Source organism: Cupressus sempervirens, chromosome 3 (genome assembly GCF_028749045.1).
Source record: "Cupressus sempervirens isolate cs-2001-9-10 chromosome 3, ASM2874904v1, whole genome shotgun sequence".
NCBI classification, from domain to species: Eukaryota; Viridiplantae; Streptophyta; class Pinopsida; order Cupressales; family Cupressaceae; genus Cupressus; species Cupressus sempervirens.
In genome coordinates, this window is record NC_143120.1 from 422,515,304 (window position 1) to 422,527,872 (window position 12,569).

Consider the following 12,569-nt stretch of genomic DNA (forward strand, 5'->3'; position numbering starts at 1 on the left):
CCCTCCAATTGTTGGCACAGGAGAAGGAGGAAGTTGGCTTGGACATGGAGGACAAAAAATTACTCTTTAAGTTTCTTGCCGACGACTGGGCCCAGATTCTTCTTCATGCAAGAGGAAAAGGGAAAAAAGAAATCTAAGTCTTTTTTTAATTCTGTTAAGTTCTGGGGTCCAAGGATCCAAAGACTTTATATACTGTTATGGCAGTTATGGTTTTGTTGGTTATCAACTATTTTTAATTTTTTATAAGGCCTAGGTGCCTTGTTGGACTTTGGTTAGTTGCTAGGGTTCCTTTCTGGTTCTAGCTCTCTGGTTTTTGTTTTTTCTCTCTGATTGATGGTACTCCTGTTTTATTTGTCTATTTTTGTTACTGGTTGGTAATGTGCTGGTTACCAGCCATTTGACTGTTAAGGGCTGACCCCCTTGTTTTTGGTTGCTTTTATTTTCAAAAACAATAATTATGATTCACAATTCCTAAATCATGCTTTAAAATCACTTAATCCATAGTTTAAAGCATAACAATAATTATGTATTGCAATTCCTAAATCATAATTTTAAATCACTTAAAATCAGTAGTTTAAAGCATAACAATAATTATGATTGACAATTCCTAAATCACAATTTTGAATCACTTAATCAGTAGTTTAAAGCATAACAATAATTCTGATTTGCAATTCATGAATTAGTAGTCTATACAAAGTGTCAATTTGAGTATTGTAGCTATTTAGAAGTGAGGAAAAAAGTTTAAATGTGAGTAAAAAGAATAACTAATGTTGATACAGAACAACTAATGTTGAGATCTATAGCCCTCCCACATCCTTCCTACTGTTTCATCTCAAAAATTTCCCCAATCATCTCTATCTTGTTGAGTCATCCCATAAGTTTTAAGAATTGGCACATTTATTCCATCACGATCATCATCCTCTTCACTTTCCATATTGGGTGGAACACCATCCTCTATCATAATGAAATTGTGTATTATGCAACAAGCTAACACAATCTTTCTTTGACTCATGATACTGTAGGATGTTGGATGCCTCAAGATAAAAAAATGTTGCTTCAAAATACCAAATGTGCACTCAATCACATTCCTAAGAGAGGAGTGTTAGTGATTAAATAGCTTATGCACACTATTGATTGGGTTTGCTCTGGAAAAATCTTTTAGGTGGTAGCACATACATCGATATGGGGCAAGAAATCCAAGAACATTTGGATAGCCGGCATCAACTAAATAAAACTTTCCTATACAAAGGAAAAATAATATTATAGATTGAAAATTGTATGAAAATCATGGTTGACAATAATGCTGATATAATCATTAAAATTATGAATTAATATACTTGGGGGAACTAGTAGTGGATCCACTCTTGAAAGAGTCGAAGCAAGAACACAAATATCTGCAGCCAACCCTTCCCAACCAGCAAGAACATACTGAAACTTGTAGTCAAACGAATAGACACCCCTTACATTTTGTGACAGGTTGCCTTTTCTATCACAATATTTTGCTTGGTTTTCCACCCCAACAGTAATTGGTATATGGGTTCCATCAATTGCTCCAATGCAGTCCTAGTGTAAGAAATATTATTGTTATATATGTAGCAATAGAATCAAGCAACAAAATACATGAAAATATGAGATTTACCTTGAAGTATGGATCAAAATGGTCCTTCCCTATAATTTCTAAAGGAGTGTTTGGAGAAGGGGGCAAAATGTAACTTGTATGGAGTGATATGATAGCCTTCAAGACCTTGTGGAAGTAGTGATTCACTATCTCTCCTGAGTGACCAAAGTTATGGCCAATCTTACGATTCCTTAGATTGTGGCCAAGAGTATGTAGGAACATAACTAGTTCTTCTTCCAATTTCATGTTTATTGTATCTTTAATGCTCATTTTCTCCCTTAGAATATTGCCAAGTTTGAAGAATGCTCCTCTACTCATGTGTATTTGATAATGGCAATCCATCTCGTTCGAATATATAATATGTTTATAAAAAGGATAGGCAGCCCTTCTTCTCTTGCCTTTGTGTCTTCTAGCATCTTTTAATGTTGCCACTATGAATACTGCTTGGGCTACAAGGAAACTGGAAAGTACACGCAAGAGCATGATTTTCCTAACAATGCTTTTGTAAACTTGTATATCATTAGTATTATACATCGAATGCCCTATAACATTTTAATGGATTTATCAGTTCATATTCCCATATAATTTGTACGTGGTATTAAAAACATTACTGCATAGTTATTACAAGGAAAAGAACAAATAAACTGTCAATAATGTCAATTAGTTTCAAAATCAATTATGTTAGCCAGCAAGTGTAAATCTACCATTACAAATACTAGATAGCAAACCTTGAATTGTTCAGTGAATAGTATTCAGAGGTTTGAATTGTATCTACACCATCAAAACTTAACAAAAAAAACACTAAAGTTCACATTTCTAGAAAATTAGCTAAACTAATTATCCACAATAAAAACCAAACTGGTTCAATCCATTTGACACGAGATGTATCAGTTGCAAAGGGTCTGCATAGGTTTTGCCACAAAATTGTCCGCTATTTATTATGGAAAATTATGCTAATGATGTTATCACGGGACAATGTATTAGAAAATGTTGATGGAAGATACAAGATCAGAGTTTGCTTGAAAGAGTTTGCTTCAGAACTGAAAACTTCATAAAATCCTACTGTGAGTTTGATGCAAAATATGATACAGTACTAGGTTTGGAGAAGAAGTTGGGCTTAAATTTTAAAGAGACAAGTTGATAAATGTTTTCATGGATAAATTTTATTGGTAGTTGCTAATTTTATTTCTGGGTCAACATTCATCACTCAATGACTTATATCAGTCATACTTTTGTCTGCAACAAATCAATAGGAATAAGTTCACTTAATTATTGGTTAGTATAATTGCTAAACTGAAGCCAAATGCATCTTTTATTTTAGAAACTTCACAAAATTTACTTGCAAATACAAAGTCAGAACTACACTTGAAGTACTTTTCAGATTTTTAAAAAAAATAGTGAATCTTTTTGAATTGGGCTCTCAAAGTTTTGTTTTAGATTTCTAGAGAAAAAAAATTGTAGAGCTTTTTGTTTCTAAAGTGAAAAATGACTAATACCACTCAGCTCTCGTAAAAATCATGCTCTAACCTCACATGGCCATTTATTTTATTCCTGTGTAAGTTTCAGCTCTATTATGAATAATATACCTAGTTCATTTTTTATTCTTTGGATTTCCAAAAAAAAATTCTGGGGAAGATTTCTTTCCTTCTTTCTTTCTTTTTTATTATTTGATAATAACTGCTCTGAAAAGAATAGGAGATCAATAATCAGGCACAATCACTACATATGGTTTGGACAAGCAGTTCCAAGATGTCGTGTTCTAACTTGAAATTCAAATGATGTCATAACTATGGGGGTAGGGGCACAATCTTGTTTAAACATAAAAAATGTTATTGCAGACACAATTTGGAATATGCAAATGCATATACTCATATTTTCTGGCAACAATATATGTTGTAGTTAGTTTGTTATGCATTGGATATCAATTAGGTTTTAGTTATTTTGATTTAGGAGAGAAAGAGTTCTTAGTTTGTATGCATTGGATATCAACTGGGTCCAAGTGATCTAGAATTGGGACAGTGAAAACTTACAGACCTAGTTGATTCCATGTATTGAACATTATTTGGGTATGACTGATTTTCATTTTGGAAAGAAAAGATGGATAGATTTGGTGATTATATAATCCAAGGTGTAGGTATAGTTGTAGGGCCCCTGCAGTCATTTGGGGGAGCAGTGGACATAATTGTGGTGGAACAACTAGATGGGAGCTTCAGAAACACTCCATGGTATGTCAAGTTTGGCAAGGTTCTTGATGTCATAAGACACACCGAAAAGATTGTGGATGTATCTATGAATGGCCAGGATGCAAATTTACATATGTACTTGAATCACAGTGGACATGCTTATTTCTTAAATGAGGTTGAATCCATTCAAGAAGACTTAAATGCCCAAATAAAAGGTGAGCTGAAATAGGGAGTTCTTTAAAAATCATTTATCAGAGTGTTTATGCTGAGATACTAGGTCAATTTTAAGCAATAAGACAGATTTGAGCTATTAATAGTTAATTGACATAAGCTTTTCATAGTCCATGAGGCGAACTTAAAATTTTTTGGAAAAACTTTTTTCAATGTTCTAGATTAGGCTTCTGTGATCCATCATCAGAATGAGACTAATGAGAAACTGCATAGTTGACTAACTCTGGCTTGAGTTGGGAACTAGGAAAAATGATAAAAATAGGGCCTGTCATAGCCAATTACACCTACTTCAACTAACTAGAATGGATAACAGAGAAGAAATTTGTAATATTAAACTTTTTTGAACAACTATATACCCGATCTTTCTAAAATGGGGAATTGAGAAACTGGGGAAATGATAGTTAATTACCCAATATACCCTATTTGCTTCATTGTTTCAACACTCTAGGTTCAGATTTAGACAGTTTTGAGAAGACTTGTCCAAACGACTTTAAAAAAGATGGAATGCAACAATTACAACCTCAAGTCTCAGACTTTAATGTTCCCCAATGCAACAAATTGTAAAAGTTTGCAATGACGAAATCTCAAACAATAAATTGAAAGGAGGAATTATTTACCATATTTTGGCTGAATTGGATGATCAGGAAGAATGGGAAAACCGAGGCTAATTACCTCAGTTCACCTCTATCTTCTTCAATGTTCTCCTGTGGAATACTTTAGGATGAAACTAATTACATCTCATTATTGCTATTTTACTTTATGTTCCTTGCTTAAATAAATTAAAATGAGTTTGGTGACTACTGTTTTCCCCTCTCTTGCTCAATATTCCTTACTTGACCAAATGAAAATGTGTTGTCAATTTAACTCTCCATTTCAAGGATCAGTCTCATAAGGGGAGTTTAAGCATCCTTTGAGAAATGAATGATCGGCAGACGATAATTCTTTGAGCTTAAGGGCTAGACTTTATAATTGCTTATCTTCATTATTCTAGATTGATGTTAAACATCTCCAATTTCCTAGAAAATAATAATGTTTTGCATGTACGTTGTGATTTTTGTTAAACATATTTCATCGATTAAGAATTAAAAATAAAATGACATAACAATTGTTTTTAGCAGAAAGGACTAATTAAGAAACTCTTATGCTTCAATCAAATCATTTTCTATATAAAATTATAACCGTGTCATATAATAAAATATGGACACAATTTTGATCTTTTTAAGCATTTATTCGAAAATGAAACACATATGACATCCTCCAGAAAAACATAAGTTAGCCATGCAAACATAAGAAGCTATATAGAGCACCAAGTTGCATTAAATCACAAATAGCTTGAAGAAGTTTTGCTACTAGATACCTTGACAGTATAACGATCCAAGTATACATTGTATGAATCTTCTATGCAACAATGATTGCATTTTATTTCAAAATTAAAAATAGATGATTTTTTTACACATTAGGTACCATACCACTTAAAAATTCAAATTGGAAAATGAATCACAACAATTTATACCATGTAAATTTTTTTACTACTAGTAAGGACAGTATTAAAAAAACCAACTCTAATAAACTACTACGCTCAAAAATATTATGCCTAACATAACTTCATAGAAGAGAAACCAAGCAATAACTCAATAGAATTGCTCATTTAAGACATTTCTATCAAGTGAGAGAAAAGAACACCTCAAATTAAAATCACTAATATCATCTTTGAAAGCTGGCATAATAGTACACCAGAGCACCCAAGAGGAGATTTTGTTTTGCAACTACATTTTGTTTTATCTCTAGGTGTTTGGAAATCAGAATGTTAAAGATGCTAGATGGAATGAATCTTCTTACATACCAATTCCATTTGTCAATTGATGCTTGCACAAGATATCTTCCAAAAGCATCTCCAAAGCACAATCTCAAACCATTGACTCAGAGTCAAAACTATTTGCCATCCATGTCTTACTCTTCCCCACAATTCATTTGCCCTAAACAAAGTGGTAGCCTAATACCATTCTAAAGCCTCACTACATTGCAACCTCTAAATGGGTTTTCACAGAGTTTTATTATTGGCCTTAATCTATATTCTACTAGTGTGAACCGTTAAATTTTTTTGCAAATGTGAGAACCCTTCTAAAAAATGGAGGATGAAAACCAAATGGAAATAAATACATGGAAACCAGTGCAAACACCAATTTGGCATATAAAGCCCACATGGAAATCATATTTGAAAACACCCTCTCAAAATTCTTCACACCGATATCTAATAACATCAACTTTTTAAAACCCATTTTCTATTAACACAGGCCCGAAAGAATAAAAACCTCAGAAGAAAAATGCACCAGGAGGACAGAGCTAGTTCAACGTCTAGAGTACCTCCAGAGAGCCTGTACAAAACCATAAAAAAATTGCACATATAAGAACCCTTCTGAAAAAATGGAGGATGAAAACCAAACAGAGATAACACTAATGTATCGCAACTTCTCAACTTCAGTCGATACCAAACGGAAACCCATACATTAGGAGGATCACAACTTCGGCTTATATGAAGACCACGATTAAAATGGAGAATGTAGAGCTTTATCTGATAGGAAAGATGATGGACAAATGTGACAGAAATGAGCGGCGGCAAAAAAAAAAATGTGAACCACGGACCCAAATTTTTTTTTTTTCAACACAAAGTAAATATGGAATAGGAATAAGTATCCCTATTCCACCTCTCTAGGTGGAATTGCATATGCCAATTTTTTGGGGAAAATTGGAATACTTATTCCACTTGTATTCCTATTCACATTTGTCCACCCAAATGGGGAATATGAATTTATAAATGCCTATTCCGTCTGTATTCCACTCACCAAATGGTCCCTTAGTAGCATGAAAGTTAAAACTAGTGCCTGCAAATATTGAGACTTTTTTAATTACTTGTATGAAACAAAGTTAATTTCATTTACAAGATAGCATGTAGATTGAAACCAGTGTCAAAAATATTGAAACCCTTGTTTACTAACTTTTAAAAAGGTAACTAAATACAAAGCACTGTTGTGGTAAAAAGGGAGAGATGTTTATGGTAATAAGTCAACCCCATAATCACATGAAAAAGAATAGCTAATGCTGATCATAATGAAATAGGAAAAAAAGGAGCAACTAATGAATGGAGGTACCTGAAGCTATACCTATCTAGATAGTGGAAGAGTATGCACTATGGACAATGAGAGAAGGACACAACTATCCTCCCTACAAGTTGTACTATTGACTGAATTTCAAAAAAATGAAAACACAATGACTTTTTTTAAAAAAAAAATCAGCATTTGATCTTCATTATCTGTATATTTGGTGGTCTAAAACAACAAAAAAATTGAGAAAATTTTGCTATGTTTTCATGAATTTGAGAAAGAATCATGTTTGACTTTTTTTTAATATCTTTGGTACATTTTGTCTTGAGATTAGCTAGTGCCATAAAATCCGACACACACTATCACAAAAATATATAAGGAAAAAGGTGCAGGAGAGGAGATCAGAGGGAGCCGAGGGTGGAGGAGGAAGAAGATGAAGGGAAGCCTTATTTGGTGGTGCATTTTTCTATGGTGGCTACGATGGCAAGAAAACTTGAGATTAGCAATTGGCAATGGGGTTCTTGAGGTCTCTGGAAGTGCATTCGACTAGCTGATGTGGGTATTTGGCACTGCCATTGGAATAGTAAATGTATTTCCCTCTGAATCATTCCATTGTCTTCCTCTGCTCCTTAGAAAAAATGCCAATAATTCTCTCCCTATCTCACACCCTTTGTATTGTCCCTTGTCAAATTTAGGTAACTTTACTAACAAATTGATAAAATTATGTTATCACTTATGGTGTCTTCTAACGAGAAGTCATTTTTGCAAGAGACTTCTCCAACCCTAAATATTTTTCTTTGAAAATAGAATAATGATTCTCGATGCTTGTAAGGAATTATATGGCTATACTTGTTGATCACATACTTACTTTGATTTATAATTACGAGTTTAACTTGTACATCTACTAGAACAAGTGAATAATGTTAAAGCCCCTTCTAGTACTCGTAATGATTCTACTAGAGATATAAGATATGTTGCAATACTTCTCTATATTGCTTATAATGATAAGGTAAAATTTTTTTCTACTCAGATAATCAAAGTCAGTAGTTTGTAATTCCTCTAATGATGTTTGTTGAGATGCACAATCCCCAAGAGCTCTTTTTAATATCTATCCTTCCATAATAATATTGCAATGCTATTCCATTTAAATCTAAACATAATAACTCTACAATGACCGTCTTTGTCTTGTTCGAATGCCAAACATAGATGGTGGGTATCCTATTGTATTTTTCTTCCTACTATCATCGATTCCCACTCTATCGATTCTCAATGTTAGACAATAGTTTTAGTTCTACATCCTTATGTGTGATGTAGTTGTTCTATCAATAATTTTTAATCTATGCTTCCTGATGCTTGAAAATGCTTTGACTTTATTTGTTGATTTTTGTCCCTATGTCTCATCATTTGTCAGAAATCTCTTCTTCTGTATTTGATGCTCTCCTTATTTATTTCTTCTTCTACGCTTATCACTTGGATTTTCTTCTTTTGATTAGCTCAAAGTAATCCTTTATCTTTTTATCGACAATGCTGGAATGTAGATTGCTAAAGAGGAATCCAATGTTTTTTCCACTAAGTATTTCTTTCTGATTGTTCATCTAGCATTTTTATTGTTTCTTATTCTTTCCCACTCCTTAATCCACCTATGATAATGTTGTTCTCTACTTTTCTAGATTTAACAAGGTGATATTTTCACAGATTTTGTATGATTTATTTGTTTTCCCAAGAATTCACATAGATCCCTTTATATATTGTTAATTCCTTTATTACAACTTCAACCATTATGTCCTTTGGTAGTAATATTTATATGTTTTTTATAATTAAATTATATTAGATTATTTAATCTTTTTATTATCATTATCATCATCATGAGATAATAATATTATGGTCAATGTTTATTGTTAGTCATAGATAGAGTTTCCATTTCATTTTAAAACTTCCCTTTCTCTTCTGCTTTTCGTCGATTGAAGTCTTTTCCCTTGTTGTCCAAGAATTCATCGTCCCCTAGGTGATATATCGAAGTCTTGAACATCCGCAATAGTTCTTTCCTTCAATTGAACCACTTTGAACCACTTCGAATCGAAGTAGTTCAAAGTAGTTCAACATAAGGTTTTGCTCTAATATCTTTCTTTGGCAGGTAATGTTTCTCATGTGACAGTGATTTCTCCCAAAGTACTTCGAACCTCAGTTCGAAGTAGTTCAAAGCAGTTCAAGACAAACATAATCGATGTTTCCAACCTAGAAGTATGGCGTATCATCATATATTCGTGATATTGTCAGAAAATCATGATTTGAAGGCCATTTCTTTTTTCGAGGAGTGAAAATTATCATTATTGCGAGTGGGGTAAATCTTCAGTTTGAGAAAAATGATTGGGCGAATTATAAACAAGGCGGTCACCAAAAGGAAATCATCAAATGAAAAGCTAGTGAAGAATGGCTTTCGAATGTGCAAAGTTGATCAAAGTGGTATGTCATTAAGGCCTAATTATTATCCTGTACTTTCGCACGAAAATGCTTCCTTTTTATAAAAAGCCAACCGGTTCCCTTTAAAATCATCATGCGAAGAACTAGATTTGTAAAGGAGCTGTTAAGGAGAATATAGAAAGTATTGGATTTTTAGTAGAAAAAGGTGAGAACTTAACAATCTTTATTTTGTTCTGCAATCTGTATTGTTGTCAAGCGTTTATCTGCTCAAGACTTTGCATGTTTGATTAACAATGCGGTCAGTGTTACACTTCCTTGGTAATGTTTCTTGTCCTGAATGTGAAAAACCAATTATCTATGATACAAATTTGCAAGGGGTAAAAGTAGAAAATTTATAGGCCATACTCCTAGAATGTGCCAATGAGACTAATGGATGCATGGAGGTGTTAACTAGTGGATTGATAGAAGCTACTACATTTCCTCCTGCCTTTGTAAGTCCTGAACTCTTGTAACTATGTATAGATCACTATGACATTAAAATTAAGAGTATTGTGAGCAAAGACGACTCAACTATCCTTTCCATTTCAAGAGAAACCATTTCCTCTATTTTGTGATTAACGGCAAATACCTTTGCCTCATTCTCACCCACTAGAGCTTTGGGCAAATACATGGCAGCCCCTAGTAAGTTCTGAGATACCATGGCCAAAAAATGGACTGAGATTAATTATGGAGGCAGGTCTAGACTCCCAAAGTTCATTACCAAAGATCACATGAAACCCCACATACATGATCTAGTTGTATTAATACACCATGTGAAAGGTTCAACAGATGTGTTGTTGTTTAAGGAGTGGATGTTTAGATACATTAAGATCATTTTAAAAGGTGATCAATGGATGGATTGGGCAGATATTACTATGACTTCTTTGAGATCCCAACTTAAGCATGCTAAAGAATCCTGTGAGGATTTCTACATGGCCTCATATTTAACCTATTGCATTGCCTGTACATGTGATCTCACTCCCCTGCCTCATGAGATATGGAGTGAAGAGATGACTATTTTTCAATATTGTCCTCATTTGCAAAAGGATAAGGTTTTAGAGGATTTTCAAAAAGTGCATGATGTACTCCTGGACAACGTTTGTTTGTCTTTGGAAAAGGAAAATATGTCGAGGCTCTCCCTTGAGGTGCAGGGATTGCTTCAACAATATGGCAGCTTCCTTATCCAATTTCCTAGGTTCACGTATTTGAGGGTCAGTGGATTCAATGATGAACTTGTGAAGTTACCTCGGTATGCCCTAGATTGCTTTGTGTTAGCTGAGTTATGCAGACAGATTTTTCATGTTATCAAAGACAACCTACCATAGAAGAATTGGGAAATGGCCTTCCCTATCAAATTGGGTTCATTCGTCTATAGTAGTATGGATAACGCTTACATCATCGGAAGAAATCTACTCAGGTTCAACCTTGGTTTCTATCACAGTAGGAGAAATTTTGACAGTAAGGGGTATGCGGCCCAAATTCTCGGCCTTGAAGTTAATCCTCCAGCCACACCATATTTAGAAGATCTTTGGAGAGACTGCAAGAATTAGGAAGAGGTTCTAAAAAGGGATCATTCAAGGGTGACCTTGTGGCAGATTAATTCTTTCAAACTGAAATTCAATATAGGAGAAGTAGAGGATGATGGTTCAGACATGGTTGAACCTAGTTGGAAAGAATCAGATGAAACAGAGTCCTTAGCAGCTGATTGGTACAAGGAGGAAGAAGATGACATTAATCGAAGGGCTAGGTTCATACTTACGTACATAGATGATTAGCTATAGAAAAGGGCTTGAAGAATTGTCAATGAACCTCATGTTGAGGTGACTTCTTCCCTTTAACCACTTCATTCTGAAAGTTCATTTTCTCCTATTGTAGGTAGCGCATCTATTCTGGATACAAAGGGAAAGTCTCCTCCCCATTTACAAACTATAGCTCCTAGGACAAGGTCCCAATCCAAGTCAAAAGCCTTGAAATGGTTCAAAGACCAGAAGATAGAGATGGCATCCCAAGGGCAAGATTTGGGTGATGGACTGCATTCACTTGATGGAGGAGATGGTGATGTTTAGTTTATCGAAGCTCCTAAGATAGATCAGCCTAAATTTCTGATTCCAATCAGGGATGCTTAGATGATACCTATGAGTCCTACCATTCCTCCATGGCTGTCAAGTTCAATCAATAAGAAAAGGAGTCTACAACTGGTGTCTATGCCCATGAAGGATATAGTCACAAAATATGCAACCAGAGGCTTAAAGGAAAAGAAAATAAAGATAGATGCTTATCTGACCAAGGATCCAATGATAGGGAAAATCATCATGGAAGTGGCCACCTATAAGCAAAAGAAAGAATCTACAGATGTCGATGAATAAGGATTCAAGGTCACTTCAATTGAATTGGGTACCCTCAATAGGAGCACTGGTAATAATTTCTTTAAGTTTTCTACTGACCACATGCTCACGCAGTCTAAAAAGGATAGTAAGGAAAAGAAAGAATTGTAGAGGATGATAACTACAATGGCTGCATATATTGATTCTCTGATCAATCTTGGAGCTTTGCCAGTTATATGAGGTCTTCCCTATATTACAACCCTATTTTAGATTTGAAGAAACTCAAGAAGATATAGTCTCAAACTTGGCTGCAACTACTTGGAAATTATGCAGAAGTGGTCAACAGTACCAACAAGTACTGGTTGTGTTGGAAAGAGAAGAAGAAAGAGCTAAGTTATTAAGAGGAGTACTAAAGATTCAAGAAGAGGTGGTTGTGAATAGATTAGCTCATGCACCAACAAGAATTTAAATTTATAACCACATAGAACTAGCTGCCCGTAGGTACATGAGGGGAGAAACAAAAAAGGGGATCCTTGACGAAAACTTTAAACCATTGAAGAACTTGAAATTGTTACCTAACTTTGATGACCTTAAGAAAAAGATTATCAAATCTCAAAGAAGGCCCAATTCACCACTGAAGAAATCTTCCATT